At 40.4% G+C, this 7,976-nt stretch overlaps 1 non-coding gene across 1 annotated transcript; it reads right to left on the bottom strand.

Annotated features, from left to right (window-relative positions):
• Positions 1–3,081: 3,081 nt before the first annotated feature.
• On the bottom strand, positions 3,082–3,169 carry trnay-gua. The gene is given in 2 exon segments: positions 3,082–3,117; positions 3,133–3,169. It is a non-coding gene; the product is annotated as a tRNA-Tyr (tRNA).
• Between the last annotated feature and the right edge of the window lie 4,807 nt (positions 3,170–7,976).

The raw sequence follows: 7,976 nt of genomic DNA, 5'->3' as shown, positions 1-7,976 counted from the left end.
CGCCTGGCTTGACGGAGAAACCAGGAGAACAGCTGTGCATATTTACGACAGTGCACTTTTACTTTCGCCCTCTGGGGGGAGCCTCGCTGGAAAATCAACACCGGTTGCATAGTGTACCTTTAAAGACTTTAACCACTAACTCATCATCAGGTAAAGTATGAAAGTATTGGTCATGTAGTGTTTGTTTGGTCATGTGACATTGATAAGGATACAGTGCAGGATTGTTGGCATTTAACTGAAGCATTTATATCATGGCACCCTTAAGCACCAAAGTCCTAAAAGAAAACCTGTTAGAGGCTGCAAAAGACTTGTGTGAAAAATATTGTCTCTGAACCCTTAACAAATAGCCAGAGGTGCATGGTTTTATACAAAAGTTTATATATTTGCTAGATCACGTAGACAATGTCAGGGTATAAGTGCAATGCAGAATCTGTAAAATTACTTAACATTTGAAGTTTACAGATACTTTCCAGAGCTCAATCAGACTGAGATCTATTTTTTGTGACAAGGAAGAGTGGCTAAAGAGACTCAACTGCAGATGAAATTTGCATAAAAAGTGGTTTTAACCAAAGTAAGTGCAGGGCAGTCTTTGGATTTTGTTAAACAACCATGCATCATTTTTTTTATTTCCATCTCATATTTATGCATGTTTAGATTGGTCTGTGACTGAAAATCTACTAAAAAAAATAAATGAATAAAGGTTTATACATGGATATGGATAGCGTGCTACCTATGATTATTATGCTGATAAACTACACATAAGGCATCAGCCATTCCATAAAATCTGCTTCCTGCTGAAGCTCAAGAAGCCACCTGGCGACAGCTCTGAGGCTTTCCACTTCAGCAGATTGAGAACAGACTGTTCTTTTTGCTCTGGCTTCTTAATGGTACCCGACAAAATCAAACTGCTTAAAGCATCCTTTATTGACATGTAGGATGTATGTATCACGTAAAACCACTTAGCTGTAAGATGACAGGTCCAAGCTGGTGCTTTTGTTTTGAATGTTAAGCTCATTTACCTGTATACTTAATTCATTTAGGCGATTAAGATTTCGAATGATGGGACTCATTGATTGAGATTTATCCTCCCTGTTTACTCTAAACTGCAGGAAAATACTGGGAAAATAATTGGAGGTAAAAAAAAAAAGAAGATTGCCACAAACTACCTTGTCTATTCACTATGGAAAACAGTCTTTCTAATTGGTCAAATTAGCAGCAACAAAATATTATTTAGTTGAGGTCAGTGTAGCCTAAACTTTTCTGTAGCCCAAACTGTTCACATTGTTTGACTTCATCTTCTGAGTTCACGTGCCCTTTCAGGGTAATACATTAAGATTTTTCTTTGGTACATCAGAGAGAGAATGTACCATGTTCGTTATATCTGGTGTCTGCTGTTGGGTGTGCTGATAATGCATATTGCATCATTTTGTTTTTGTTCTTATAGATCAACATGCTCAGATGCTCCAAGTTACTCGAAGTGTCCAGAAGTTCATTTTGACATGACGCAGAACGTAGGGCCCAGTATTCAAGGCAAGACAGAACGTGGGATAAGTCAAAGCATTTATTTAATACAGGGATCCGGCTGTGGATCCACAGTATCAGCGGCTAGGGCAGGGCACTGCCCATCACTCGAAACTCATGTTGGAGGAAAACACAGTTAAGTGACCATGATAATCTAGTAACTTTACTGTGATAATCCATGTGAGTCACTTACTTGGTTTAACAGTTCAGTCCATCTCCATTTAACGTGGTAGGATCCATCCGGAGGGCTGGCAACTAGATGCAACGTGTCCCCGATGCTGTAGATGGGAACAGGCAGGCTTAGTGATTGAGAGGCAAAACAGATCATGATATCAGAAACATTATGGAATACTAAAAAAACACTCTTTCCACGGAGACCAGACAAGAATGGATGAGAGACAGATCAGGATCAGGAAATCTGAAAAATTACGGATTGCTATAAAAACCCTCTCTCCACTGGCCCCAGAGAACGAGAACATGGACAAGAGCATCAGCATCAATCTAGCCATTATGGATGCCACTGAGCCATAAAAATCATAGCAGATACAGTTAGATAATATGAGAACAAATTGGAAACTGGGCAGAGTTAGGCAGGTCAATGAAATGAGCAATTAGGCCAGCCATCAGAGTCAGAATCATGAAACATTTAAACAGCTCCTACTGCTGCTCTTTTCTACTAGGCAACTTTACCGTTCACATGTGTTGTGATAAAGTGTTGCTGATGTAACCGGAACTACTCCCCCGGGGACTCTGTGCCGCTAAAGGCTAGACAAAGACAGGAGACGTCCCGTGCTACGGTGAGTTATAAAATTAACCCCCTTGCAAAATCACCTCTTATTATTGCATTGGATTGATCCAAATCTCTTTGAGTTGCTGTTGGACCCATGGGCTGGACTGAAGACGGGGCCCGCAGAACACCGGACCAAGCCGAAGGCCTTCAGTCCGACGAACCAAAACAGTAACATCATCCTTCCCCCTCCTTTCGATCTGATGCTTAATAAGTGCTTTTCTTGGGTGAACCAGGTAGAATAGATAGTTTTATTTTAAATAAACTTTTTGATTCAACTGGTGATGGTTTTAAGAGTTTAACTGAATACTAGTGCTCAATACAGACTGAGTCACGTGTTGTTTAGGCTGCTACAGTGAACTGCCTAGCATTGTAGCTCCAGCTACCTCATGCTAGAAGCTACATTGTAAGCCAACCCTCTCTATTTTTCAGTTGGACCCGTCTAGACCAGAACCCCTGGGACCATCTGAGCTAATCCATTTCAGCTTCATCATAGTTTAATGCATTCCTAAGTCGTTATTCATTTTTCAAAATAAACAGAATGAAACTTCACTGTTTGACTGTATTTAACATCTCTGCGTCAGGGTTTTATCACATTTTATCTGCTACTTTTAAGAGACTTTCAAATGCATTAAGCCTTAAACAAGACATCCCAAGTTCCAAGAACTCATTTCAGGGAGATGCTTATTGACACCCCCGCCCCCCCGCCCCGCATTGACTCATAAAGTGGCTGATCTCCTACCGCTATCTCTGTAGGTAGTTTGACAAAACTCTCCTGGAAGCCAGATTTGAACCAGCGACCTAAGGATATCCTCTAATGGTCTCTACAGTCCTCCACTCTACCAACTGAGCTATCGAAGGTAGAGGGAAAGGGACTTGCACAGCCCTAAGAACCATACACACACCTGGCGTGGGAGAAACTTTTGCTGGATGCCTGTTCCATTACATCTTGCCAAATTAGGCCCCTACGTAGACAGACCTGAGGTGGCCAACTATAGACTTCGCCACAGTTGTCCTTTAAAGTTTTATCCTTCATTCACATAAACTACTTTATCTATGTTTCCACTGTTCCATCAAAAATTGAAACCTTTCTAGACAGTCTGCTTAATCCTACAATGTCCGTTGAGAGCGGGTCAGAGCCGGATGAGCCACTAAAATTATGTGATACCTTTGAACTCAACGTACGGACGATAACACACCACGCCAGACACGTCTGATCTACCAAGCTGAAAAACTCTGTTTACATTCAAAAAACATGGAGCAGTACTAGTAAAATGGATTTGGACAAAGAAAAAAGCAAAACAACAAAGCACACTACTAGGCCCTTGCTTCCTTACATGTTGCTGTCCATTGTTTACTTTCCCTGATTTCTGTCGCACTGGTGAAATCATCAACATTAACCCAGTGTGATGTTGTCACTGGATACTCAGCTGCAGAGGAATAGAAGCCACAGAGCTTGCCAGCTAGGGGTTAGACTAAGCTTTTTTTGCCAACGGAAAGGGAGCGGAAATGCTGATTGTTATTGGGTCGGCCCATGTTTAACCCGATATTTCAGTGGGAAGGAGCCTTATGTCTGCTTCTGTCACCTTGAACTCTATTCAGCCTCGGCTAAAGGCCGCTCACACTGAGCCTGGTTCTGCTGAAGGTTTCTTCCTGTTAAAAGGGAGTTTTCCTCTCTGCTGTTGCTACATTCATGCTGAGTGTGAGGGATTGCTGTCGAGTCGAAATAATCAGCTGGTTTTCCATTGATAGAAAACTTTGAATCAGTCTTACTGTATGATTTGGTTGTATTGTGTCTGTAGAGTGCCTTGAGATGAGGTGTATGAATTTTGCTATATGAACTGAATTTAACTGAAGACATGTTCTAACAGTCTGTTAAATTTAAATAACAGCAGCCTTGAAAAATAGTAAGAAATATATAAAAACAGTAATATAAACATATGACTGTAAATTTACAGTTCGTACATTTTCAGGTTATTTTTTATATAATGATAAAATATAATAAAATACAATACAATAACCCATTTTGCAAAGCATTCAACAGTCCAATGGCAGTGGGGAAGAAACTGTTATGGAATCTGCTGGACCTATTTATGATGTTATGGGCTCTGGACATGCAGCGCTGGGATGAAATGTCTTTAATGGAGGGAGGAAGATGATCTTCTCTGCTGTTCTCACCACTCTCCTCACTTTCTTTCAGTCTGAGGAGGTGCAGCCTCCACACCACACAGTGAGACAGCTAGTGAGAACGATTTCTATGGTGCTTCTGAAGTAGGTGGTGAGGATGGTTGGGGGCAGGTGGGCTCTCCTCATCCTCTGCAAGAAATACATGTGCTTCTGTGCCCTTTTGACCAGTGAGGTTGTGTGTACATTGCAGGCGATGGTGTCTGTGATGTGCATCACCAGGAATTTGGTAATGTTGACCACCTCTACAGCTGAGCTGTTGATGACCAGTGGGGTGTGGTTAGGCTGGTTCTTCCTGAAGTTCAACATGATCTCCTTCGTCTTCTCCACGTTCAGGATCAGGCTTTTATCTTTGCACCATTCCACCAGCTTCTGCACTTCCTCTCTGTAGTCCAGGTCGTTGTCGTCTCTGATGAGGCCCACCACTGTGGTGTCGTCTGTAAACTTCACGATGTGATTGGTGGTGAACCTCATGTGTCATCAGGGTGAACAGCCAGGACCCGTGGGTACCCGACCCGTTGCAGGACTCTAACCCAGACTGACTGAGGTCTGTTGGTGAGGAAGTCTAGCAGCCAATTGAGTGTATTGAATCCCAGCTGTTTCAGTTTGCCCTTCAGACAGAACCAACACCCCTGATTATGGAGTCATCAGGGGTTATAGTCTGTGATCATCCAAATGCCTTTCTGCATCCTCCTGGTGTTGCTGTTGTCATGAAAAAGATCCTGGATCTTCTGGCGGTGGTTCTGCTTCGCTGATCTGATGGCACGATTTAAGTTGGCACGCTCAGTTGTTAGTGCCTCTTTATCACCAGACTTTAAATCTGAGTTCTGTGCTTTTAGCGGTTTCAAACATCTCCGTTTATCCAGGGTGGTTGATTGGCCCGGGAGGTGAGGTTCTTTTTGATGCTGATGTCCTCAATGCATTTATTAATGTGAGCTGACACAGTCATAGCATACTCATCAATATTTAATAAGTTGTCATATGTTGCTGCAGCCTTGAAGATGTTCCAGTCAGAGCATTTAAAACAGTCTTTGAGTGTCTCCATGGTGCCCTCAGACCACACTCTGAACTCTTAACTGTGGGTTTAGCCCTGATCAGCTGGGGCTTATATGCAGGGATAAGCATGAACTAGAGATGACATGATGACCCGAGGTGGGGGCGGGGGGCTTCTCTGAATGCATCTTTGATGTTAGAGTAAACCAGGTCTAAAGTGTTGCAAAGTCCACATGTTGGTACAAATGGGGGAGAACAGTCTTCAAGTTAGCCTGGTTAAAATCCCCAGCAATGATGAAAACACCCTCTGTGTTTGCAGTTTGGAGCTCAGAGATAGCATGGTATATAGTCTTCATGGCCTCTTTAGTGTTAGTACTGGGGGCATGTAAACAGCAGTAATGCTAACCACACTGAAATCTCTGGGCAGATAGAACGGTCTGCAGTTAGAAACTCGATGTCTGGAGAGCAGAAGCTGGCGACTGATCTAGCTTTCTTGCACCAGCTGTTGTTGATGTAAACACATAGCCCACCACCCCGAGTCTTACCGCTTAGTTCTTTGTTCGTAAAACACATGATTCACACAACACAACAAATTTAATTCAAAGATTACCCAGCAAATTTTTTCAGAAGTTGGCACACTTTTCTGAGTTACTGTTTTTTTCCTTTAAAATACTTGTTCTTCAGATGTAATTTAAAGGACACAACCTTCTGTTTTACTAGTTAAAAAGGTATTTGTTTCCAATAATGCCATTTCAAAGAGAACCGTGGACAGAATTTTCATGGACTAAATCAGTGATCCAATATCTTTTAAAAAGACATTAAAACTGATTTTCTACTGTTTGCCAAGCTTTTGTAAGTCGACCCTATTATCCTTGCATAAACCAGATGAAAGCTTCAAGCTCTTTATTAGAGTCTCAGGTTGAGACAGGAAAAGAATACTGACAACATTTCACAAATCACTTCCCCAAAAGAGTATGCCTCTCCCTCCATCTGTCCAACCTGCCGCAGCTTTGAAAGTGCCTCTTATGTTAATTGTGTCCACAGCTTTGTTGTTGTAGCAGATGTTGCATCAAGGTGATGAGTAAAATTACACAATTGTACAGATCATTGGGTTTGGAGAATGACACAGCAATGGTCTAAACTACTACCTTGCCACTCAAGTGAGGCCACATCAGCTGTGCAACATTATATGACTGCCTATATTTAGACACAATAGACACACCATCCAGCTGGGATGATTATTGGAGGAATTTCAAAGGGTTTTACAGTAGTTAAAGTCTACAACATGTGTAATATAACCCAAAACTCTATTAAAACATACAAATATAACAGAAATGTAACTTATTCAAATTAAACATGCACGTGTTAGTTAGTTGCAGTCTAAATGTAAAAATCACCCCACAAAATTTACTAAATTCAGCAAATCTAACAGATTATTAAGCAACTAAATGTATGCCCCTTCTTTTGATGTTACAATCTAAATCAAATGTAAACTTACTTTAACATGTCATGGAAAAAGCAAATATAACAGTACTTGAACTGACCTGTAAACCACTTGGGTTTTAAAACAGTTTAGGTTTACAATCACACCAAATAACACCAAATGTCAAAACTCTGTGGAAATGTGTAACTAATTTTTTTTTAAATATTTTGTTGACACATTTCCATATTAAAAGCCTTTCTAACTGTACAATGTGTGTAGTCAGTATATTGCTGAATAGAAAGATTTTCACAACTACTATTTCGTTTGGAATGTCATATTAACAGCACAATACATTACTTTTTTCCCATTCTAATATTAAATAAACTTAAAATAAATACACAACACAAACACAATATTCCAAGGCTTCAAGAATGTCAGTGTCAGTGTCAGTGATGTTATAGTTATATTCATGGATGCACTAAATGATCCTCTGGATCCTCTGGAAAAACTAAGCCACACAGGTTTTCACGGGCTGGAATGGAATATATATATATCTATATATAGATATATATATATATAGATATATATATCTATATATATAAATATATATATCCCAGGTCCTAGAACAATTTGTTCGCTGTGTAACCCGCAGGAGTGCGGCGCTGGCTGCACATCGTAAAAAAGAAGGATTCATTCCACACATTATAAAAATCAAGCTGTTAGATATACAAGTTGGCTAATATATATATATGTATATATACGGCTTCCAGTTTTACTGTAGCCCAGGCATTATTGAATTACAAAGTCCAACTAACCAGATGTAATTATATAATTTCCTTTATATTTATCTGCTCCCAAGTCCTTTTCACTCCTGAGGGCACACAATTAATATGAAGTACAGTGATTGGGATGCAAGCTGTGTTAAATGTCACTAAAGTATAAGTTACGCATTTACGTAGTCAGCAATTCTTTGCCACATCATTTGGCATTTCTTTCATGCCATCAACATGTTTGACTTTTCAATGAGACTTCTTTTTTCTCTTCATATTTAGTGAGTTTTTTTTCCTT

Source organism: Cyprinodon variegatus, unplaced genomic scaffold (assembly GCF_000732505.1).
Source record: "Cyprinodon variegatus isolate N-32 unplaced genomic scaffold, C_variegatus-1.0 Scaffold474, whole genome shotgun sequence".
NCBI classification, from domain to species: Eukaryota; Metazoa; Chordata; class Actinopteri; order Cyprinodontiformes; family Cyprinodontidae; genus Cyprinodon; species Cyprinodon variegatus.
Note: the sequence above shows the minus strand (reverse complement) of the source record. Positions and strands in the feature narration are given on the sequence as shown.